Consider the following 25,977-nt stretch of genomic DNA (forward strand, 5'->3'; position numbering starts at 1 on the left):
CCAGTCACTTCCTATGTGGCCTTCACTCAGCATCCTTGATCAAAAGTGGATTCCATTTACATTCCATTCAATAAATACAGCAATTTTAAAGGTTACTTGGAAGTTACTAACAAGTAATAGCTCTGAAGTATGTGAACTAAAATTGAAGTTATGATTGATCAGCAACTTTTTTCACAAATAATTTTGTTCTTTAAATTAAATATAATTAATTGTTATGGAAATAGAAGTTATTTGTGATTTAAATGAAAAACAAATTTAGGATAAAATGTATTTTGCTAGTGATCCATTTGTTCTTTCCAAGGGTAAATAACACATATTTATATGACGAGAACTATTATAATTTTAATAATACCTGTTGAGATATTCCCATCCTGAAAGTTGCATGTTCAAAAATATTGATTTGGTAGTTGTCTTCCTGAATTCTCCTGAAGTAAACATAATGTAGAGTTTTGGGTGCAGTTGCAATCACTAAGCACGTGGTTCTTTCAGTTCAACTTTCCTGTAATGCATATTCTTTTCAGTAACATTTATTGCCTATAATAAAATAAAATTTAAAAATAAAAGAGATTTAAAATAAAGTTTTCACAAAAGCAAAATAAAAATCATTGGAAGGGAGGCAACGTGAGTCTTCCTAGTTCACCCTTTACTTTTAATTGAAAATCAGACAAAGGTGGAAGAAATATAAACTCAAAATAAAGTTTAAAATGATTAAATACATGTTATTTTTAATTCATTATCCTTACTACTCTCCTATTGCTGCTGGCTGAGGTTTGAGATCTCTTGAATAGAAAAGTGTCCCTCTTAAAGTACTTCCTTAAATGAGAGTGCCATTGAAACCTAAAGCAGTGTTCAGGTGATTTTGATGAGAATTTCTGACCATGTATTGTTTTTTCATAGATATGGTGGTGATCTTTATAAATAATAGTTATTACCAAGCTGTTTTAAGAATTATAGATATAATGAATTCATTGTTTTTTCTGATTTTAATCAATGTGTGACCAAAGGAAATCGTAAATAAGGTCTACGTCAACTAGAACTAAGTCTCATAAAAGCGCAAACTCAGCAGTAGGTTTGAAAATGAATTTGTGTACCTTAACACTCAAATTTGTTTCAAAATATACAGTTTTCTGAGTATTTGAAAAATTGTAAATAATATAGAAATTTCAGAATTTGAAAGACCATATAAAGATTACTTTATTATAATCCCTCAAGGGGAACCTTGGTTAGAATTATTTCTATTTTAATTCTTCATAAATGGTGTATACAGGGAACATGCAAATATTTAGCAATCGGTCTGCACAGGCATAAGAAGCATTGCTACATGAAAGTAGTCAATCTGGATGAGTTATTATTTGCTGAATATCATCTCTATTGTGTGTATACATATATATGTTAATGCACGCATTTACAATTTTATATATTTGCTATAATGCATACATATATAATACACAGTCTTATAAATTTACACATTTTGAATGTAATAATTATAAGTTTGATATTTAGACTATTCCTACTATTGTTTAGTTCTGATAAATCTGTGAAAATAGAATAGTTAGTAAGCAAATTAGAAATGCAAATGGGGTTGATGGGGGGTATGAATTTTTAAACTACTCAACGAATACCTTCAAAGCACCTGTTTATTAGCAATGACTATGCAAAGTATAAATCATTCTTATCAAGTACATAGTGAAGCTCAGAGAAGAACTTTTGCAGGGCAATATTTTCTTATCACTCAGAGGGTTACAGCATAGAATTTTAAATAATCTGCATGGCTTTTAAAGCTATTTGTTTGTGTTCTTCACCAATTAATTCTTTTATTTTAGCGCCATGCCCAAGCGGTAAGTTCAAAGCAGTAAATATTTTACTTTATTAACATGTTATTTTACAATCTAACTTCCTTGTTTGAAAGGCAACTGAGCATATATAGAATGAATTTAACAAACTTTTTCTTTAAGAGGTAAAATTACGTGTATATAATGTATACAAACATTAAGATTGTATCAGTACCAAATAACAGTGGAAGTTTTACAGATGTCCTTGAGGAGTTAAGTTCACCTTGCAGCTCGCATGTTAAGATATTTTCTTTTCTTTTCTTTTTTTTTTTTGAGACGGAATCTGGCTCTGTCGCCCAGGCTGGAGTGCGGTGGCCGGATCTCAGCTCACTGCAAGCTCCACCTCCCAGGTTTAGGCCATTCTCCTGCCTCCGCCTCCCAAGTAGCTGGGACTACAGGCGCCCGCCTCGTCGCCCGGCTAGTTTTTTGTATTCTTTAGTAGAGACGAGGTTTCCCCGTATTAGCCAGGGTGGTCTCGATCTCCTGACCTTGTGATCCGCCCGTCTCGGCCTCCCAAAGTGCTAGGATTACAGGCTTGAGCCACCGCGCCCGGCCAAGATATTTTCTTCCAAATGAGTAATCCTTAAATTATAAATTCACGAAGGAATCAAAATATATTTGAGACATCAGAAGGAAAGTAAAGAGTTCCACCTTTTTGCTTATTCTTTTCAAGGAGTTAGTCTTGAGAATTCAGAAGGATTCATATAGGAAATACATGGGCTCATGCCAAGTGTTGACCTTTTTGATACTGGAGTGACCAGTGTACTCACCTTATTCTGAAAGAGGATCTCTTTGTCATAACATATCCATCTACGTGATTTGGTGATTAGAAAAGAACACTTATCTGAGCAGTTCTTGAAATGCTGAAGCCTAATAAAAAATCAGCTGAAGATTAGGTTTCAACACAAACTTACAATTCATGATCGGTGGTAGCAGATCACAGAGTGCATTACGGAGTCGCTTTGGCTCTCATTTGATGTGAAGGTGCTGTGAGAGCACACGCTTTTACATTTATTTACACCCCAAAATTCCTGTAACAGGAAATTCACTCCATCAGAGAAGAACGATTTCTATCCTCATTTGTGTTTGAAACATGAAAACAACATAACAGCTGCATGCTGCATTGAATAAAGAACATACACATGCATTTAAATCACTTATATCTTACTTTTTTATGATGCAATTGTGAATTATGTTCTTTTTGCATCTGTAATTAGAGGGCAGAACAGATGGCGAAGGCTTCGTTTAAAGTGATGTGTCCATTAAAATAACCTATGCTGCCAAATGATTGTTCACTATAACAGGGTATTCATTCACTATGGCAGGCACTTTGCGGTACTGAAATATGTTGCAAAGGCCTCTGGACTATACATGACGCTTATTATTTTTAAGGGCTTTCCAATAAAAGGGTTCACTGTAGCACAGCTAGCTTTGTACCTCATTTATCTTCTGAGCATGTGTTTTACTATATTGTTCTAATTAAAAAGTGACCTTGTATATAATGATCAGAACTCAGTGCTGAAAATGATTCATATAGGAGCTGGGGATATGAGAAGACAGTCTAAGTCATATTAAACTTGGCAGTGAGAGGGGAATGGGGGTGGTGGATTGTGGGGGAGAAAACCTTTTCCCAAGATCAGAAGTGAAAAGAGTTCAGGAAAATCAGTTTATCTCTACGACAAAACAACCTGTTATTCCACATTATTCGGGGAGACTTTTGAAAAAAAAAAACAAGAATAAAAACTAAAGGATAAAGGTCATCATAAAGTTTATTGCAAAGCTCATATACAATTTAGTTATTTTACATTCAGCCAAAGCATACTGACCTCTGTGTTTTTCAAAGCTACTAAAGATGCACTTTGTTTTGCTTTGCTTTGTCAAGATATGTTAGAATTTTTTTTTGGCATGCCAGATTCTGTCAGCTTTCATCACAAATATTATTGAACTTTCATTTTTACCACCTTCTAAGGACAAAGAGCTTTCAAATGTCATTTTATAGAATGCTCAGAACTCAGCAAAATAGTTATAATTTCTACACAATGAAAGAGAAAACGGCTTTAGAAAGATCATGAGAGTGGCCCTACTTATCCAGCTGGTAAAGGCACTTAAAAAATTATAAAAATAAACAACAGAAAACAGCATAGATGACTTCTTGGTGTAATTTCTGGGAAAAAGACTTTGTAAATCAAAACTGATGAAAAAAATCAAAATCACATGTTAAAAATTTCACTAACAAAATTAAAATGCAAACATCGAAGTAGAAGAAAATATGTATAACTGATATGAAAGGAAAATTATTATCCTTAATATGTGAAGAAGTCATACAAATCAACAAGAAAAGTTCTGAGAATCCCAGATGGAGGGCAAGGGTAAAACCAGTTAGTTTAGAGGAGGAAATACAAAGCAATAATTAAGATAATAAATATGTTCAACTTTATTTGTAATCAAACTATTTTAAAATAAGCAACAGAATGTAATGTTTTCAACTAAAACCCTTAAGAGCCATTTTCAAAATGTTCAGTTACCTCTGGTGAAGACTCAGTAATATGTCAGTGTGGTTAAGAAAACTCATCTTGGAAACTCTTGTCTAAAAAGCATTTGATTAATTTGTATCAAAAACATTAAAATATTGTGTGCATTTTATCCCTCCATTGTACTTTTATAAGCAAGCACTGCTAAGGAATCAAGCAGAAATGTGGACGTAACTTTGTGAATTAGGATGTTAACAATAGTGTTATTTATTGAAATCAAAAAAACTTGGAAACCACCTAAATACCAACACTTGAGTGATAGTTTGGCAAATTTTAATATTTGCATATAATGCCCGAAGATTTCAACATTCAAAGTAATGTTCTTAAAATCTGGGTTCTGTTTGCCTGCAAGGAAGAAATTCTATATAAAGTTGACTTGCATGCAATTTTGCGTTCCAAAATTCATTATGAAAATTTATTTCTGCCAAACTGAATTCTGTCTCTCAAGCATTCTCTTAAATTTTGGTTCCTCAATGGGAGATTCTCATACTTTGGCAGGTTTTCTGCACCAGCCTTTTTGTGAGTAGTTAATGATCTGTAAACAACCGTTTAAAGGCACCAGGGGAGTTCACCACTTAAAAGAATTCTGTAGGGAACTCTTTTGTGAAAAGAAAAATCTTTGGGTAATACAAATATTCATCCCTAAACAATTTTTTATTTGTTTTAAATTTTACTTTAAAATCCTTTAGGTGGAGCTACCAATCATCATAAGAGTATTTTTATTTCTGAAAAAAAAAAAAAATCACTCCCATTTTACCAAAATAAATGTTTCCCTATCTTCTTTAGGAAACTTTAATTTGGCATTGTAATGAGAGGGCACACTGTGGAAGTGGAGAAATTCTCAATGACAATGCCTTGGTCTTCAGATTCTTTGCATTGCTATTTATGGAATTCTGTAAATATTCTTACAGTCTTTTATTTATTTAACTTAATTAAATGTATTTATTTATTTATTTTGGGATAGAGTCTTGTTCTGTTGCCCAGGCTGGAGCGTACAGGCATGATCTCAGTTCACCACAACTTCTGCCTCCCAGGTTCAAGCAACTGGTATGCCTCAGCCTCCCCAGTAGCTGGGACTACAAGTGTGTGCCACCACATCTGGCTAATTGTTGTATTTTTAATAGAGATGGGGTTTTGCCATGTCGGCCAGGCTGGTTTCCAACTCCTGGCCTCAAGTGTTCTTCCTGCCTTGGCCTCCAAAAGTGCTGGGATTAGAGGCGTTAGCCACCATGTCAAGCCATATTCTTCCAATATTTTAATGAGCATTGGTGACGTTGTGTGGAGCTTAGAAGTGAAGCAGCAAGCACAGTTAAATCAAGTAGGCTTTCCTGGGTCCTGCATTCTTGGAAGGAACTTAGAAATACCCATGAGGTCTACGCTGCTAGGGAGACACTGCAGAAAATCACAGTTTCCCCTCATGTGAGGTGCTATATGAGTAGGGAACTGGATTTCCATGCATAGACTTCCTGCTTAACTCTCATGCAATCTCCCAGTCCTAAAATGTCCCAGTGTGGACTAAGATGATAAATAACACCAGTTTTATAAGAAAATCAAAAAGATTAACGAGACAGTGATATTGAAATGATTTTAAATCTTGTACAGGGAAATTGAGCACTTACCATATTATGTGTTTTCACTGCTTTCTTGTCAATTCCATCCCAGGTTGTAAAATTCTATGGAACAGGTGCACTGGCGCAGTGGCTCACGCCTGCAATCCTAGTACTTTGTACTTTGGAGGCTGAGGCAGGCAGATCGCTGGAGCTCGGGAGTTCGACACCAACATGGTGAAACCCTGTCTCTATTAAAAATGCAAAAATTAGTGTGGTAGCACATGCCAGTAATCCAAGCTACTTGGGAGTCTGAGGTGGGAAGATCGCTTGAGCTTGGGAGGTGGAGGTTGCAGTGAGCCAAGATGGTGGCCACTGCACTCCAGCCTGGGCAACAGAGTGAGGCCCTGGCTCCAAAAACAAAAACAAAAACAAAAACACAGGTGCCAGACCTCATTCACCTTTTCTTTTCCAGGATTTACTGTAGATACTGCCTGAGAGTCCACACTTCTGTGTTTTATAACACAGAAGGTATTTTCTTCTCTTTCACTGGGCTGTGCATAAAGTACCTGCCTATAGTTTCTGAGTAAAATGTTATTATATTTTAAGCTCTTTGGAGGATGCCCATATATTCCGAGGATCAATAGTTGTGCCAGTGTTTATGCTATTTTTATTTACAGCATCTTCTCCATCATCATTAACTACTTCACACAAGGCCCTGGACTAAATTTAAAGATGCTTTACCTATCCAGTAGGATCTTAGAATCTAGTCCCTTCATGAAACAATATGACTAATCAGTAACAAAGAGATTAAGTATTCAGCATTCCAGATTCTGTCTTTTCACAGATGTAAAAATATTCCAGACATATTTTTTATTGATTTAAAATGGAATGAGGCATAACAACAATACAGAACTAATATAGAATAAAAAAGTAGCTGAATATACATTGAAATGTGGTTGCCAAATATACCTAGAGAAAATGGGTCTTTTGCGTTTTTTTATTACGAAAACTCAATTTTAAAATATCAATATTTTACGCTTTCATTTTTGATCTCTGACCAAGCTATTTGTCAATGTTGGGATGGTGTTCTGCAACCACTCCTTCTATGCCTTTACATTGTGAAATGGGTCTTGGCTGGTCATTCTTTTTCATCGAATGAATCTTTCTTTCTAGGTTAAGACTTTCTGTCTTTACCTCCCAAAAGGTTATATCTATAATAATTGTGTTATTCTACCTGCCACTGACCATTTCTCAATTGTTCTAACTTAAGTATTTGTGGTTTTCAGAAGGAATATGCTTCCCATTTATTCCCATACATAGATGCTTGCTTAATGAATGCCTGCGGTCTGCTTCCTCTGCCCCAGAAAATTAAGAGGCCATAGATCACGAGAGAAAATGCTAATTCAAAGGGTGAGCTTGGCACGGTTTTTGTCAGCCTGGTGAGATGGTTTGGAAATCTATGGTTTGTTCAAGATATTTCTTCTGCTTATGCAGGTTTTAATTCATTAAGGTCAATTCAAGAAGCTTGGCAGCTTTACATATCTGGCCACCCAGGTAAGCCAACCATGTACGTATGTGTATGTGTGTGTGTGTGTGTGTGTGCGCGCACGCACACACCCTGAGACCTTGAGCACTGTTAATTCCAGTTGTGAGTGGAGGTGATGACTGACATGTTTTCACAGAGGACAGTTTTCAGGTCTTGAAGAGACCTGTTGGGATAAACACAGTCAAGATAATAGCATTGGGGCAGGACAAAAGCATCATCATTGTGAAAATGCCTTCAACCTGAAACATTCTGATGGAACTATGCATGAACAATGGACACAAACTGCCTAATGTGGTATGTAAAGATAGCAATAACCCTTAATGGCAACTGTAAAATGAAGCATTATGTTAGCCAGCAGAAAGGAAAATGCAAATTGATTCTCTTTTTGTTTAGATGTAAGTGCTTATCAAGGTTAGTAGGTATTCAAGGTCTGTGACACCAGAATAATTTGTTTTATTATAATACATGTAAAAGAAGAGTGCTTGGGGCTTTCTGAGTGATTCAGATGACCAGATAAAATTCTACAGTCTAGGCTTTAACAATCTCCTCTCAACATATCTCATACTCTATCTGATGGGGAGAGGGAGATTCAGAACTGAAACCCTTTCAACAATGAGATGGGAGAATTAATCGTTATAATGGGTGATAGCTGTTTATATTTTGTTCCTTGGTGAGAATATTGAGTTGAAACTTGCATTTTGACTTGAACTGTTTCACAGCTGCCTTTTAGTAAAAGCCTTTCCAAGCTCTTTATCTCAGGCACTGCCAGGACACTGGCAAGATGTTCACTGTTGATTCTCCCCAAACACAGTGGCTCATTAGACAGCAGAGATTAGGGCGCATGTGAATCAGTTTGGTTAGAATATAAACCATACACAGCTCAACCACCACATCTCAAGCGCTACTAAATCTAAAGTCTTTAGGACCCTTTATTCTGGCCCTGTCACCACCCTGAAGTAACAGCTTACTCTATGGATGCTGTCACATAGTGACACCTATTGTTGGAAGAAACAGTTTTTGGCAATGCTCTAATGCATCTCTACCCAGATGGCGGCTCAGGAAGAGGGAAGCTAGGAGGGCAGAGGGAGTTCATAATGATGGGCAAAGCTTTTCATTTGGAATACTGAGCCACAGTGAGAGTTCCTGAATGTCTTCTCTGGATAAAACTCAGCTCAAATGACAGGCTCATTTATGAAGATGTTGGCAATGTTAAACAGGCTGCTCAGCATTTTCTTTAAGGTGTTAGGTAGATGCAAAATGCTAGTGGCCATTCTTACACATGCTAATGAACCAGAGAAAGCCAGCTCTACACAAGTGGACATAAACATAGAAATGGACACACCTCTCTTATTCTTAAAATTTAGTATTAGGATCTTCCTTCTGGTAGGTTACTGGGTCTTAAAATTTTCTTTTCTTTTTTTTTTTTTTAGACGGAGTCTCACTCTGTCGCCCAGGCTGGAGTGCAGTGGCGCGATCTCGGCTCACTGCAAGCTCTGCCTTCCGGGTTCACGCCATTCTCCTGCCTTAGCTGGGTCTACAGGCGTCCGCCACCATGCCTGGCTAATTTTTTTTTTCTTTTTTTTTGTATTTTTAGTAGAGACAGGGTTTCACCATGTTATCCAGGATGGTCTCGATCTCCTGACGTCATGATCCGCCTGCCTCAGCCTCCCGAAGTACTGGGATTACAGGCGTGATCCACTGCGTCTGGCCAAAATTTTCATAAAAAATGATGTCTTTTATTTTGTGAGTGGTTGAGTGATGGAAATAGCTAGTTAGTTGCTACTCAGGTGTGATACCGAAAACATGCAAAATGTCATTTTCCTCAGGGAACTTAGAATCAGGTTTTGGGCTGGATGTTTTCTGGCCTCTCATGCTGTTACTCTGAAAATAAATGGGAGATTTTTCTTGGGAATGCATCATTATTTGTCAAGGGAAAATCACTGAAAAGATTTTTATTGATTAACAGTAATAAACTGTAAAAATAAAACAAACTGCGTTAGTTATGTCTTTGGTTTGCAATCAACAGAAAAGAACTTGAGCTATTTTAAGCAAAAAAAAAAAAAAAAAAAAGAAAGAAAAGAAAAAAAGGGTATTCATTGGAAAGATGCTGAAAGTGTCATGGAAGGATTGAACCAATTGAACTCAAAGAGCAGTTGATTTTCAGCCTTCCCTCTGGAGACACACCATCAGTTGACTCAGCTCCCAATACTTCTCTGTTAATGTAAAGAAGTTCATGTAAAAGAGAAGCCGACTGGCCAACCTGGACAAGGGGTTGGTCAGATAATGTCACATCCTGTGTCCAGGGATGCAGGATTGCAACACTCACACTTGGCCACTGAGGGGCCTTTCCTTGGATGAGGGAAGGTTCTCAAAGAAGAAAAAAGTGAGAGTTAAACACTTCAAAATATGGTGGTTATAGTGGTGGGATAATAAAGGTTCTCACTCTCTGCAAACCATTTAAGAGAAGCAAATGCTGACAGAATAAGTTTCAGAATGGTATAGAATTTACTTTTATAGAAACTAATGATTTGGAGCATGGGGGCAGTTTGAACCCTGATTGCATACTGTTGTCTCTTTCGATCTGTTGATTCTTGCTTTGTTGGTCAGGCTACTGATGATTCTGTATGTAGCCCAAATGGGTCAGCATTAGTCTCATAACCAAGTGATAATGTAGGCTCAGAAGAGGAGGCGATCTTGACTGTAGGATAAACTCCAAATACCATAGCATGGCACTTGAGGCCTTTTGAAGTCTGGCTTTCTTCCTTTCACAATCTGATTTTCCTTCTCAGGCTACCCTGTTCCCTGGATGTGTAGTGAAGGCAAGTTTCCAGTTGCACATAGAACTTCTTGTATTTCCTATAACACGCTGCATATTTTCTATGCTGATGCCCCTTTGTTTATGCCATTTCTCTTGACCTGGAAAGCAATTCCTCTCTTCTACCTGGGAAACTTCTGCTGGCCCTTGAAAGTGTATATCAGGGCTCAAATATCACCTCTTCGAGGAAGACCCCTTTGTCCTGAGCATCTATCGAAGTGCTTGGCTCTGCAGTGGTGTCACTCCAATCCTCAGAACATGTTCTCCCAAAGATGAAGAATATGTTTCTTCTTCACCTTTGCATTCTTCTCAACATCCACCCCAATTCCGGCACAAGAAATGCTTTTTGAAAGAATGAAGAAGGTGGTAGAAATGTGACTGAACTGGTGACCTCCAGAACATCTCCGCCTGCTGCTTCACAGAGCCTTGCAACTGTCACCTGGACCTTCCTTCTGCAGCCTATAGATGGCAATGAGAGGTTTCTCTCGGATGCTTTTCTTTTCTTCAGGTCTGATGGTAATGACAGATCATTCAGAAGCATGCTGTGTTTGGAATGAAACCAACACAGCAACAGTGTTATATACACTTCAGTCCCTATCGATTTTGACAGGATTTTTAGATGGGGATTTTATGACGAAAGACTTCATATCCCATCGCACCTTCCCTGAGCCATCCATTCCTGGGGGAATGTTTGTCCACAGTTGCAAAAAAGCCAAGAAAACCTGCAACATATTGTTGTTTCCTAGTGTAGGCAGCATCCCATTGTTCCTGTTATTGGCTACACAGACCCACATGCTATTTGGATGTGTGATGTATGCGCAATATATCCTGTGTATTTACATATTCATATGCACAAATTATACAAGCATATGCATGTATACAGCCACCGTTTCTGGACACAGGGTGATAAATCACACACACACACACACACACACACACACACGAAAGGAAAGAAAAAAATGATCAGTGTTTTCACTGCTTTACAGGTAAGCATCATTTGTATATCAAAAGTGTGGGCAGAGGCACCGCATTTTAAGTGAGATGGGCCTTTCTAAACTTTTTGCATCTTTCATCTTTTTCACTGTGTCCATTTTGCTAAATCTGCTTACCAAAAATCAAGGCCACTGTGCTAATTTGCCTAATTTGGAATTGGAGATAAATGTGGATTGATTTTCAGCTTCTCTCAGAATACAGGGGAAGGGCCATCTGTTAGAATTAACTGGGTGTGTAAATCCCTTTTGACGCATCTTCTCTGACAACAGGGTGGAAGAGTAACTGGTCGACCACAGCGTTCTCTCTATTCACAGTGAGAAATACACTGTCCCTCTGAGAAGTCCATCAGTTAATATTAACAAGGAGAAAGAGAAGGAATAACTTGGCAGGAAGCTCTGAATCTCCCCCTGACTTGATTCAAGAGATCATCAAGGAAGGAGTCTAGCTGTAAAGTATACCTCCCTTCCTCTGATGAGAGTGACGACCGGGGTGCCTGGAATCAGAGGGCAGCCTGCTCTCCTTTGGCAAACAAACACCCACTCTGGTAAGTGCCTTTTAATGTGCATCAAGTCTTTGTCTAGGAAAAGGATGCACAGTTGGCAAGTACAGAGCTGTAAGGGGATAGCTTTGACATGCTGATAAAGCTTCTCAGTTTACTTTGGACTTGACTCTATCATTTACTGAAGGATATTATTAGTGTGGAGATGATAGCCATTCTCTGACTTCTCCAACGAAAGCCAGTGAAATGTATATGAACAAAAGGTCTGTTATGGAGAATCCTACCCTGTTTGTTCAGTGACTTTAGGATCCTAATCATACAACCTAACATAGATAAGGCCTGGAGCAGAGGGAAAGAGCCCACCCAGCTTGGGGCCCCAGGAAGACTGGGGAAAGTCAGTCATGTTAAAAATGGAAGCTCATCCAACTCTGAGCATGTTTGTAGTTTTCCCTTATTGCAAATTTGATATTATAAAAATAGATTTGCTCTTTGGAGCCAGATGGCATGCAGTACTTCTGAAGTTAAATCCAGCCTTATGATGACAATGGCCATTGCCAACAAGGAACCACTTGGACTGTGATGCCAAACTCTTCAGCTCTTGGTGAGTCCTTTTCATCAGGCAAGCACTTCTGAAGCTGTTTGAGTGCAAATGTACTTACATGTCCCTTCACAACAATGGGAATCTCGCTAGAGACATTTTCTTGATGATTGCTTTTGGTGGAATCTCTTTTCTGTTTGCTGTGTTTTTGCTTATGGTTTTCATCTGCCTTATTCTTGTCTGGAAAAAATAATTAAGAACACATAAATAATAACCTTGGCAGTGATCACCAATTAGCTGGTTGCTTTACAACATGATTTTACTGCTCACTTTCTGATGGTTTCGTTGACTGACTCACTGATTGATGCATCCATTCATTCTGTAACGTCTACCATGGCATCCAAACACCATTATAGGATCGGGTGTGAAAAGATGAACACAGGGCTTATCAAGACAGGGCATTGAAAAGCCATGACATCTTCAGAAACCCTTTACAGTTTTCTCAGCTCTAGCTTCTGTCTTACGTAGAAGATAATAATAGTAATTGTACCTCAAATATCATTTATAAAAGTGACTTATAAACTGTAAAACACCATGCATGTGCTTTTGACTCTCAGAGGCTAGAACTATCACCGGAATATTGTATACTTTAAGTGAATAAGAACATTTTAAGCATCTATTCCCTGCTCAGAACTGTGTGAGCAGTTTTGTAGGTAAAAAGATGAATCTTACAGGGATTCTGTATTCAAGAAATCTATGAGAAGAAAATAATTTAGTCTTAGAGAATACAAAAATGTAGTCAAGGAGTTAAAAAAAAGTTCCTATATGAGTAGTTTATTTGCCAGACAAGGCCATCAGCATTGTGCTTCTCTGTGATCCTCAGCTCTGATGCTGAAATAACTCGCTTTTAAAGATAACACCAATTATTTTAAGATATGCTACAAGCCTCTTTAAACACAAGAAATGACTCACTTTTATTTCACTAGCAATATTCCGCTTGCAAAACAATTTTCTAATCTTATGGCAGTTAGGAAACTTGATGGTCACTGAATGCAGGTTACTTTTCTCTATATTTTCCAGAAACAAAAGTGGTTTTCAGTAACAATTGGAAAATATTCATTTGTGATTGTTAAGAGCAAATATGCAATTGCTTAAGCAAAATTCCCAAATGCAGTCTTGCCCCTAAAATGTGTTTACATTTGGACTATTTCATTAGTTATATGATTTAAGAAGGTAAGTTAACGTTTTGAACTTCAGCTTCCTTATGTGTAGAATGGGATAACAATGCCCCATTTTCAAGATGTAACATAAAAATGTGTGTAGATCAATTGTATTAATTAGATGCAGGCTTTGTTTCTGTAACAGAGGGACCTTGAAATAGAGTGGCTTGAACCAACAGAAGTTTCTTCTCTTCTCATGTGGCAGCCTAGTAGGTGGTTCATGGACACTCAATGGTATGGAGACCCAGCAAGGTTCCCTCATGGGTTGTAATAACCTGCTTCTAACATGGAGACCAGCAAGATAGGTAGACCAGACAGATAAGGAACACACTTAGTAACCAGAAGAGGTGGTCAAGGGCATCAGGGGTCTGGTCCACTCTGTTGCTACCACATGGATAATCAGAGAAGTGGTTGCCTGCAGTTTAGGGGATCATCTCATGGTCTTATGGGACTCACTGATGCCTCTCATGTCTCATCTCTTCTCAGGGCACCAATTGCATTTTTCTTACAGTAATGATCATTATTTGAATAATTATTTGTTAGCATTTTTGCCTTTTATGAGGGTGTACTTTGTACCAAAAGGGCCTTACAATCTTGTGAGACTCGGGTTTAAGGTTGTAGGAACATTACATGGTGTGTGTGTATGTGTGTGTGTGTGTGTGTTTGTGTGTGTGTGTACCAGTGTTGATGTGAGTGCCTGTGTGGGAAGGGATGCATTCAATCAGATGGAAGGGGGCAGCTGTAGAGGAGGCCTCCTAAACAGTCACTGGGGATCACAGCCTGGGAGAGGGTTCTGGAAGGGTGTCTTTATCCTGGTGGGATTGTATAACTGGCAGTTGCTGCTGCTCTTTCAGACCAGGCATCGTGAACTCAGGATCTATGGGGTTGCAGCGGAGGGCTCTGGCTCCTATTTTCCCCAGAGGCCACAGGACTTCCCGGTTCTGAGTAGGTGTTCCAGATGGCGCTGCAGGTAAGTGTCAGATGGGAAACCAGCATGCATCCTTGACACCTCCCCTTCCCCAGAAGCCACTTCCCTGAGTCTCTCCACGCTGCCAGCAGAGGCTCAGGTGCCTGGCTCTCCGCCCTGCTCCTGGAGTTCTCTTTGACATTGCAGCTTGTGCACCCTGCCCTGGGGAGTGTGAGAAATCACAGACAGCAGAGGCCATGGGTCGTGCCACCAAACAGGGATTCTGGCCCTGGCTCTCATTTACATCTGTCCCCTCTTCTTCTTCCCTTGTAGCTGGAAAATTGCAAAGTGTCACACTGTGATACCTTAGCCAGGTGTGGGACCCTAAGACAGTAGGACAACAGGTAGTCACCTAATGGCTCTACAGTCAGGAGAAGATGAATTCATCTCAGCAGAGTTTGCTTTTACTGTTGTTGAGTTTGAAGTGATGCAGAAGTGGGAATGTCCAGGTAATTTAACCTGTAGTAACAGAACCTGGGACACGGTCAGGTCTAGGGATGTAGATAGAGCCTCTCCAAAGTTCAAGGAGTTCTGCACCATTTTCAATTATTTTGAGCTTATTGGCATATCAGAAAATAAGGAATTGGAAAACAGGCTTATGGATTTTGTGGCATACTTAACATTTTTACATTTATCACAATAACACCTTTAGTATATAGAAACAGTTCACCTGTGTTTCTATCAAGATAATTGTAAAGTTTCTACAATCTAGTTATGTATGAAGGATGGAATAGTTTGGCTCTGTGAAAGGGTATAGGTCAGATGATCATTCATCTCACTCTGCCTGGGACAGTCTTGGTTTACACCTGTTGTCCCAGCATAATTATTAATAGCTCTCAAAAATGTGTCCTAGTTTGGATGATAAATGGTTGGGTCAGCCTAGGAATATGTTTAAATCTGTATGCTGAATGCCTTTTCCCATACTCTCCAAGTGGCTCCATAATGCTATGTAAAGCTTATTTAGGGAAACAACAAAAGTCTCAATGGTAGGAACAGTGGGAGTGGGTCCGAGGAACCAATATGAGAGTCACCCACACAGGCTGACACTGACTCGAATCCCCCAGGGCATTTCCTCAGTGCAGTACATGGATGGGGGATGCTCTCCAATACTCGACTTCTTCAAGTTGTTAATGATTTGAAAACCTGGTGATCCATGGTGTCCTGTGTGACAGTTGACATTACCAATGACAGACTTGGCCTTCTGGGCCCTGTGGAACCAGGTTTCCATCCAGATTCTGCTATTTCTTGTGATCTCACACAACTTAGGATGTCTCTCTGAACCTTTCTTTTATCACTTGCATCTTGTGGCAGGATAATAATTCCTGCTTCAGTGACCTGGCTGTATTAAATGAGATTTGTGTAATGTGCCTGAGGCATATTATGCACAAGGCACCAAACAGTCCATTTCTTCTTTAAAATATGTGTAAAATACTTATGGTTTTAGTACATCTTTAAGTTCCAGTTGAGATTTGTAAGACAGAGACAAGACACTTGTGGCAATTTCACAGTTTTGTGAGTGAAGTCCCTCTAACTTTAGGGGCCCAGTTAAACCAGAAGCTGAATTTGCCAGCAGCTAATAATGCGTAGGTTCCATCTCTGCTCCTTATGAACACTGTATAAATCTGAAATTCTCCACCACTGGAAAGAAATTTAATATTTAAAGGTAATTTGACCTGTACATGCGTGTATCATGAATATTTAATGAAACCTATAGCAAATGTATTTATATAGCATTAATCTGAGGATATTTATTTCTTATTCATATTCTAGGATATTATTTCTTGGGCAAATGTGAAGTTACCCTCTGTAAGAAATGCTCAGCTCTAAAGGTGCACTGAAAAATCGGAGACTGGAGCTATTCCGTTTTCTGCTATAACTTGTCAACACTGCCTTTGCTCCCTAAAAAGGAGAACAATTCTAAAAGGTTAAGATGTATCCTAAAGACATTATGGCCGTAGGGTTAGACTATCACACCTTCACAAGGACCCCCTTTCATTCTTTTCTGTTTATTTAATGTCCAAAAATATAAAGAGCAGTTGAACTTTTTCACTTTCCTTTCATATCAGTGATTTCACTCCTTTGAGATATTTCAAATGGCCAGTGCTTTAAATTAAAAGGTATGCATGATGTAATGTAATTAATAATGTCTGATTTAGATAATTTTTTAAAATTTGTTTTTTTTTAAATAGGTTTGGACAGACACCTAGAATGCAGGTGCTTTTCTTGGATGTAGCTTCAATGTTGGGATTTTTCTTTAAAGTGAAAACAAACATCAGCAAGAAAAACAACAAATGAAAAGCACTGTGTACAGATGCAATTTAGCATTATTTTGTTATGTTTTTACCACATCAGATGTGGTAGATTTGGAAAGAATAAAAAGTAAGTTCTTGTCTGATCGTTAAAAATTTTTATTCTTAAAGTCAAAGTCTCGCTCTGTCGCCCAGGCTGGAGTGCAGTGGTGGGATCATAGCTCATCGCTCACTGCCGCCTCGAATTCCTGAACTCAAGCGATCCTCCCACTTTAGTCTCCTGAGTAGCTGGGACTACAGGTGCATACCACCACCATGCCTGGATAATTTAAAAAAACATTATAGACACTGAAGTCTTGCTGTATTGCTCAGGCTGGTGTTGAACTCCTGATCTCATGTGATCCTCCTCCCCTGGAATTCCAAAGTGTGCGTATTACAAGAGCGAGCCACCGTGCCTGGCCTTGATCACATTTTTTAACTAAAAAATTCCTCAACATATCATATTTTTCTGTGAAAGGAAAAAGATCACAGGAAAATGAGTATTCACTCCTTTCTTATCCTGGCTGGTAACTGTGAGCTGTCAGAGTTGTCTGTCTCTCTGGTCAAAGGTACTTGTGAAGAGCTGTGCATCTGAGAAAGTATACTTCCTAGACAAGTAAGTCATGACCGGAACCTTTTTCCATGTTTTGAATCTTTTCCATTTTATAAATAATCTTGTTCTTCTTTCAAATGTTACTCCAGCGAGGAAGACAAAACCAGTATTTATAATCAGCATACTCTTTTAAAAGATCATTAGCAAGATTTCATGTTTTGCTATCTCATGGAAAAAAAAAAAGTAAGATGAAAGCTTATGCTGCTGAACTATTTAGGAGCATAGAATTCCAAAGGAAGTTTTAAAAGACTATGTGTTTAAGAATTAGAGCCCAGAGGAATTGATGTGTTCACACTAAAATGAATAGTGTTGTTCATGTGGAAGGTTAGTTCACATGTGACTTGATTACAGTAGTCACCAAGCTCCACCCTGACTTTCCCTGACCTTCACTGTCCAATGGATCTTAACATCCAGCTTGGAGATGCATTGTCTTTTTTTTTTTTTTTAATCTGAGACAGAGTCTTCCTCTGTTGCCCGGGCTGGAGTGCAGTGGCACATTCTTGGCTCACTGCAACCTCTCCCTCCTGGGTGCAAGCGATTCTCTGCCTCAGCCTCCCAAATAGCTGGGACTACAGGCATTCCCCACCAGGACCAGCTACTATTTGTATTTTTTGTAGAGACGGGGTTTCTCCATGTTGGCCAGGCTAGTCTCAAATTCCTGACCTCAAGTGATCCACCCACCTAGATCTCCCAAAATGTTGGGATTATAGGTGTGCGCCACCACGCCTGGCCACCATCTCATGTTTATACCTCCTCAGAGGCCTCCTTTGTGGCTTTAGAGCCCTTTCTTTTTCTCCAATGGGGATAGGCAGTGTGTTATAGCCAATTGTTGTATCAGTTAGTATGACCCTAGGCTTTGAGATTTTGTGGAAAATGAGTTCCCCAAGCCAAAAAACAATTGTCAGTTTGTGTGACTGCTTTCAGATTAATTTTCTGTTCTCAGCGCTCGGTGGGCCTAGCATGGTAGTGATCTAGTAAACATATACACATATAATGGAAACAAAAAGCTCATAAAATAGCAATTCATACTACATGTGATTACATGATGACATTTGCTGTTCTATACTCTTCTATTTTATTTTACTTATATTTTGGAGATGGAGTCTCACTCTGGTGCCCAGGCTATGGTGCAATGGTGCAATCTAGGCTCACTAGAACCTCTGCCTCCCAGGTGCAGGCAATTCTCCTGCCTCAGCCTCCCAAAGTAGCTGGGACTTCAGGCGCACACCGCCATGCCTGGCTAATTTTTTGTATTCAGGTAGAGATGGAGTTTCACTGTGTTGCCCAGGCTGGTCTTGAACTCCTGAGCTCAGGCAATCTGCTTTCCTTGGCCTTCCAAACTGCTAGGATTATAGGCATGAGCCACTGTGCCCAGCATACTCTTCCATTTTATTAACACCACCACCACCACCAACAACAACAACAACAAAAACACGCTTCTCACAACCTACTAAATTGGTTTCTCAGCCCACGAATGAGTCATGACTCCCAGTATGAGAAGCATTGGCTCAGCACCTAACAAGGCACATTGCATTGAGTATTTGATCAGTATGTATCTTGAATAACATAGTTTTTGTAATTTATTTTTATTTTTATTTTTATTTTTACAAAGGCCACACATAGATTTTTCCCACTGCTGCTTCTTTAGTGACCTTTCCTCTATAGTCCAGCTCCAGTCTTTCAGTTTTAGTGCACAACAGAAATTTGTAGAATACCCAGAAAACTTTGGAGTAGGAGCTGTAAGTGGTAAGGAGACACAGTGGTTTTGAAGCATGGATAAGACTACCAGGTAACCTACAGGACACCCAGTTACATTTGAATTTCTCATAAACAACGAATACCTTTTTAGTATAAGTTTATCCTGTATATTGCATGGATATACTTATGCTAAAAAAGTTATCTGTTCCTTATCTGGAACTAAAATTTAACTGGGAATCCTATATTTTTATTTGCTAAATATGGAAACTCTAAACCCAAAGAACTGTGTTTCTCTCTTACAGTCAGCTAATTGAGCTGAATTTCATTTTTCTCATTTATAAAATGTGAGAGTTTACTTGAGAACCACTAAGGTCCTATTTAGGTGTAATTTTTTATGGTTTTAATTTTTTAGTTTTATTTTTCATGTATACATAAGAGTTGTACATATTTATGGGGTACACGTGATATTTTGAGACAAACATGTAATATGTATCCATCACCCTAAATATTTGTCATTTCTTTGTTGTAATCACTTCAAATCTTCTCTTCTAGCTATTTTGAAATATACAATTATTGTTAATTATAGTTGTCCAGTTGAGCTACCAAACACTAGATCTTGTTTCTTATAACTGTATTTGTGTACTCATTAGCCAGCTTCTCCTTACCCACTGCCTGCTACCCTTCCCAGCCTGTTAACCACCAAATATTCTATTCACTGTCTCTATGAGATCCCGTTTTTTAGCTCCCCCGTATGAATGAGAACATGCAACATTTGTCTTTCTGTGCCTGGCTTATTTAACTTAGCATAATGTCCTCCATTTCTATCCATGTTATTGCAAATGACAGGATTATTTTTTTCCCCCCCGATGGCAGAGTACCATTCCATTGTATGTATCTACTGCATTTTCTTTATCCATTCATCTTCTGATGGACAACTTAGGTTGATTGGCTTGACTATTGTGAGTGGTACCACAGTAAACATAGGAGTGCAGATATTTCTTCAACATACTTATTTCATTTCCTTGAGATATATACCCAGAAGTGGGATTGCTGGATCATATTATAGTTCTATTTTTAATTTTTTAAGGAAGCTCAATACCATTCTCTATAGTGGCCATGCTACTTTACATTCTCACCTACAGCATATGCAGTGTATGAGGGTTCCCCTTTCTCTGCCTCCTCACCACCATTTGTTATTTTCTGTCTTTTTTTTTTTTCCTTTTTTTTTGAGACAGAGTTTCGCTCTTGTTGCCCAGATTGAAGTGCAATGGCATGATCTCGGCTCGCTGCAACCTCCGCCTCCTGGATTCAAGCGATTCTTCTGCCTCAGCCTCTCGAGTAACTGGGATTACAGGCATGCACCACCACACCTAGCTAATTTTGTATTTTTAGTACAGATGTGGTTTCACCATATTGGCCAGGCTGGTCTCGAATTCCTGACCTCAGGTGATCCGCTTACCTCAGCCTCCCAAAGTGCTGGGATTACAGGTGTGAGTCACCACACCTGGCCTATTTTCTGTGTTTTTGATAATAGCCATTTTACATGGGGCGAGATAGTATCTCATTGTGGTTTAAGGTATAGAATACTAGGTGTTGAATGAATAATATTGAAGAAAATTTTGATTTTTATATTTATGCTGTGATCAAATTATGGGAGTGTATATTTAATTTGTAAAAAATTAAGTGATAAATTCCTAAGAGAAAGAAAGAACAATGTGTTCGGTGATTTTGCTCAGTCTTACTCTCAAAATCATATGTACTGGATTAAACACATGATGTAACTCATGAATTTGTTATTTCCTTACTAAGTCCTAATTCTTGTAGGTTTCTCATCATGAGAGAATCTTGCTTGTATGGTAATTATGGATTGTGTGTCTGCGATCTTCCTTCAAAAAAGGGGTTGTCATTTAATTTCAAGGAGGGCAATTAGCTGACAGCCTGTAATATGGCACCTTCAGGATCAACTGCAGCTTTTGAGCTGAGTTCATGCTCCTTTCACACAAGCCTATGCAGTGCCTGACCGTGGCAGAGGGCACTAGGGCCTGGTGTTTTCTGCCCAAGACTGGGTCCTCTAATGGGTACTCTTTGCACTGGAGCTCCCTGTTGGCTTGGCTATAACTTGTCAGATCTACGAGGGTCTCCTTGCCAATTTCTAATTTTTTCCTTTTTTTTTTTTTTTTTTTGAGGTGGAGTCTCACTCTGTCCCCCAGGCTGGAGTACAGTGGCACCTGCAATCCCAGCACTTTGGCAGTCCAAGTCTTGAGGTCAGGAGTTTGAGACTAGCCTGGCCAATGTGGTGAAACCTCGTCTCTACTAAAAATACAAAAATTAGCCGGGCATGGTGGTGCATGCCTGTAATCCCAGTTACTCTGGAGGCTGAGGCAAGGGAATCGCTTGCTTTTTTTTCTCCTTTTGTCTTTCACAGGCATTAGCCCCCCTCCAGTGAGCCTCCCTCATACACCCTGCGGATTCTAGGCTCCCTCCAAGTCCTCAAAGCCTCAAGAGGTTGTTCCCTCCTTCCTACTGAGAGCCAGTTTTCCCGCTGCATGGGGAGGCACTGAAGAGTTCTCACTCTTGCAACATCACAGAGCCCACCTCAGAAGGTGCCCCACCTTTTCTCCTGGCTACCAAACCAAAACTAAAGTTAAGTCACAGCTTACTTATGATGTGCTAAGCCTGTTGAAGGTGATATGCCAAAGGAAGACTAAGACAACCAGCTATACTGGAGGAAACCATGGCAGTTCCTATGGACTGGATTTTGAGGGTGCCTGATTAAGGTGTCCAGAAATAAGATGGGGACACTCTTAACATATGGAATTTAACACCAGGGAAGAATGCAAACTTCTTGAGAGAATGACTCCTAGAAGTCTGGAAAACAATCTGGCCCCCATACTGAGTGAAGATCCAAGGCTCAATGGCTATGGCAGATGGTAGAAGAAAGGACTAAAAGGCTCAGCCCAGATGCCATGCTAGAGAGGGTGTAAGATTTGAGGCCAGGGAACCCACCAGAAGATTATGTTCCCCAGCAAGGCCCAGACAACTCAGCATTCCTGGGCTGCTGCACATGTGCTGATGAGACAGGCACCTGCATCTTTAACTTTTGTGAAAGTTCTGTTCTGCAGTGGGGATGATGGTGTCTCAAAGCAATAGATATCAGGCAGTAACATGTAACCACCAGCATCCAGGAGCAATTTGTAATGATTAAGAAGATCACAGTGACAAGGAAGATGGACAGACTCACGGAGAATTGTGGAGATCATTTATACAATGAAATAGAAACAGTTTTCTAAGGGACAAAATAGGTAGGTAGTGAGTAACAGTACTGCCCAATACATGTAATCAAAATAACAAATTCTACACCACTAGGATTATTTCTCTGATCCACAGTCTGTAAATTCTGAGTGGGACCTGGAGCAGGAAAAGGGTCTGCCCCAGGCTATGTGCAGGCATCCCTGCCATGTGCGCCATGTGTCAGTGGTGGAAAGCGATGCAGGGATGAGTTCATGACAGTGGGGGATTCTCAGTGCAGAGCCCTGGGGTTCTGCAACAAGGAGAAGCCATTTGCAATGAAGAACTATGCATCATCATCCCACTGTGCCCTGGGAGGGAAGGAATGTTTGAGACTAAGTGACCATGCATCCAGGCCTTCTATTATGAGCTGGGTTCTGCCAGAATCATAAATTCATCAAGCCAGACAAGCATCATAATAATCTATCACAAAATGGAAATGGAACAGCTGAGATTGAGCCCAAGCAGAACCAGAGGGCATGAGTACACTGCATGATAGCCTTGTGTCCCTCCCTCACTTCACACTGTTGGCCCTGTGGGGGTCCCATAAAACAAACTGAGGGAAGGAAAATAAATTACTAAAGTTGATCAACAGGTAGATTATCTCAGTATAGAAGTACAAGCTAAAATGGATGGTTGGCTGCATTGTAGCCATAGTCAGGGGTGACCTTGAAAGATAGTGGTGACGTAAGACCTTCCCAATGAGACAGCTTTAAGTGATGCACTTGATCATGGACTTTATGTAGCAGGGAAAATGGCCTGAGCAGAGACTATGTAAATATTCATGGGCAGTGACTACAAATGGCACTGGACTGGCTGGTCAGGGGTTGAATGGCCTGGCTAGGCAGGGGCTGATATAGAAAAAGACTGGAAGATCACAAAGAGACAAGAAAAATGAAGAAAAATGAAGACATCCCTTACAGCCACACTCCGGAATTATCTATAATAAGAAGGAAAAGGGTGAAACTGACTCAAGAAATGCTGATGGATGCAGGACCTAAGGTGGTGGGGGCTGGGATGATCAGTCACAAAATCTCAGATAATAGAACCCAAAAGACATCACTATTTGAAGGAGACCAAGAAACAGCAAAAACATTCACACCAAAAAAAAAATCAATCACTGTAATAAGTCTATTAGTGCAATAAAATTGAACTACCTTACAAATGTTTTCAGAATTAAGGGTAAATTCTAAAATACTTCTACTGTGTTAAAAAGAATAAATGGAAATTAATCAGGAACAGAAAACCAAACACTGCATATTCTCACTCATAAGTGAGAGTTGAACAATGAAAATACATGGACACAGGGAGGGGAACATCACACACTGGGGCCTGTCAGAGGATTGGGGGAGAGGGGAGGGAGAGCATTAGGACAAATACCTAATGCATGCTGGACGTAAAACCTAGATGACGGGTTGATAGGCGCAACAAACCACCATGGCACATGAATACCTATGTAACAAACCTGCACATTCAGAGCATGTATCCCAGAACTTAAAGTAAAATGAAATAAAATTTTAAAAAAGTAAATAAATGAAATTGACCTAACATTAATTACTATTACTTTAAGGTTTGGGTATAATCAACTATATCATTATTTACCATGCTATTATTTTATTGTAGTTAAGTACATTTTTGAGGGTTTTCAGGGATTTATTCCAGTTTTATTTTCACATCAATCATAGATTCCTTAATTGCCAAATTTTCCACTGTGGGAGGTTTCTGGAATCTAATACCCATTGTTGAGGAAAGCTATCGTATCTTAACTTTTCTTTTAGGGGTTGATGTCACATGCTGGGAATATATGATCTCAGTATGAAAGCCCCCTCTTACACTGAAAAATTTCCTTTTCAGCTCACCTTAATAGTATCTCTTCAGGGAATGTAATCTCGGTTTTTCTCTAACTTTACTCAGAGGTTTGTTTTCTGCTATTATAACTATAATTATTGTCATTATTAAAACATTTATAGGCCCTTATGTCTCACTCAGACTGTGAAACACAAGTATCCATAATAGCATGGCTGGGGTTGGTTGCTAATCATTGAAATGAAAAGCGACTCTTGTAGATTTTACATGCCTTCCTGTTCTAGGGCTCTCTTCATTTTTGAAAACAACTTTTTTTTTTTATTACAAAAGTTCTTTGTTGGCATCTTCAGAAATGTGCGGTAATTTTTTTTTTTTAATTCCAAAATTACCTTTAATCCCACCACTAAGAGATGGTTGACTACAAACATCACCTCTACCTCCACATACTACTTCCTCCCAGCTGAAGAAGAAATAGACCAAAATTGTTTTACAAGTAGTTCATCTCAGTATGTGAGTACATGCTGAAAATGGAGAGGAAAATAATAGAGCAGATGGAGAAACAATAATGGGAAATAATAGAAGAAAATTGTCCTGATATTAAGAAAAACGTGAGTCTTCAGATTAAAGAATTTACTAAGTGCCTAGGTAAAATGATAGCAAAGGAAAGATAACTAAATCTGGTGTAATTCGAATGAAAATTCAGAATTTAAAAAAGAAAAATGTTATTAATATTACCACAGAAAAAGAAGGCAACAGAGAAAGGGGGAAGAGGTAAATTTGGCATAAACTTTTTCTCTTCATAAATCCTTTTCTTTTGGGGATGAAAAATTGTGATCCAAGGCTTCTAAACAAACTCATTCACGCATGAGGGTTAAACAGTGTTCTCAGACACACAGGTCTCAGAAAATAAATCATTCTGAAACTTTTGTGAAAAAACGTACTTAAGGACATATTCCAACCTAATAATTGAATAAAAATAACAGTCATAAGAACTGAAAGAATATGATGGAAAAGTAGAAACAAATGAAAGTCATAAACCTTAAGAATTTTTTCATATTTACAGGCAAAATATAGTTAAAGAATACAATGATCATGTTAAAAATAATCATTGAAAGGGGAGATTACTAAGTAAATAATTCATCAATAATCATCCAAATCGCAAATTACTGAGAAGTCCAAAGGAGGGAGGAAAATAAAAGCAAGATGGTCGAGTGAACATACTTTGGGTTATAATATTGTTTTATGACTGATATTAATAGGGGAGTCTGCAGGATGTGTAACTTTCTAATCACTGGAGAGCACAAGGAATAGCAACATGTGGAAAAGTGCTCATTATTTATAAAGACTAATTTTTTTCACTAACAAATTTAGTGATTTTTTTTCCTGCACGTGTAAATATTCTTTTTGATGATACCACAGAACAGAACATTTATTTATATAAGTACCCCCTAGGGTTTTTTTCTCTTTCTTTCGTTCGTTCGTTCCTTTCTTTCTTTCCTTTCTTTTCTTTCTTTCTCTGAGACCGTGTCTGGCTCTGTAGCCCATGCCAGAGTGCAGTGGCGCAATCTTGACTCACTGCAACCTTCACCTCCCGGATTCAAGCGATTCTCCTGCTTCAGCCTCCCGAGTTGCTGGGATTACAGCCGTGCACCACCACACCTGGCTAATTTTTGTATTTTTAGTAGAGATGGGGTTTCACCATATTGGTCAGGCTGGTCTTGAACTCCTGACCTCGTGATCCACCAGCCTCGGCCTCCCAAAGTGCTGTGATTACAGGCGTGAGCCACCGCGCC

Source organism: Trachypithecus francoisi, unplaced genomic scaffold (genome assembly GCF_009764315.1).
Source record: "Trachypithecus francoisi isolate TF-2019V2 unplaced genomic scaffold, Tfra_2.0 Lachesis_group3, whole genome shotgun sequence".
NCBI classification, from domain to species: Eukaryota; Metazoa; Chordata; class Mammalia; order Primates; family Cercopithecidae; genus Trachypithecus; species Trachypithecus francoisi.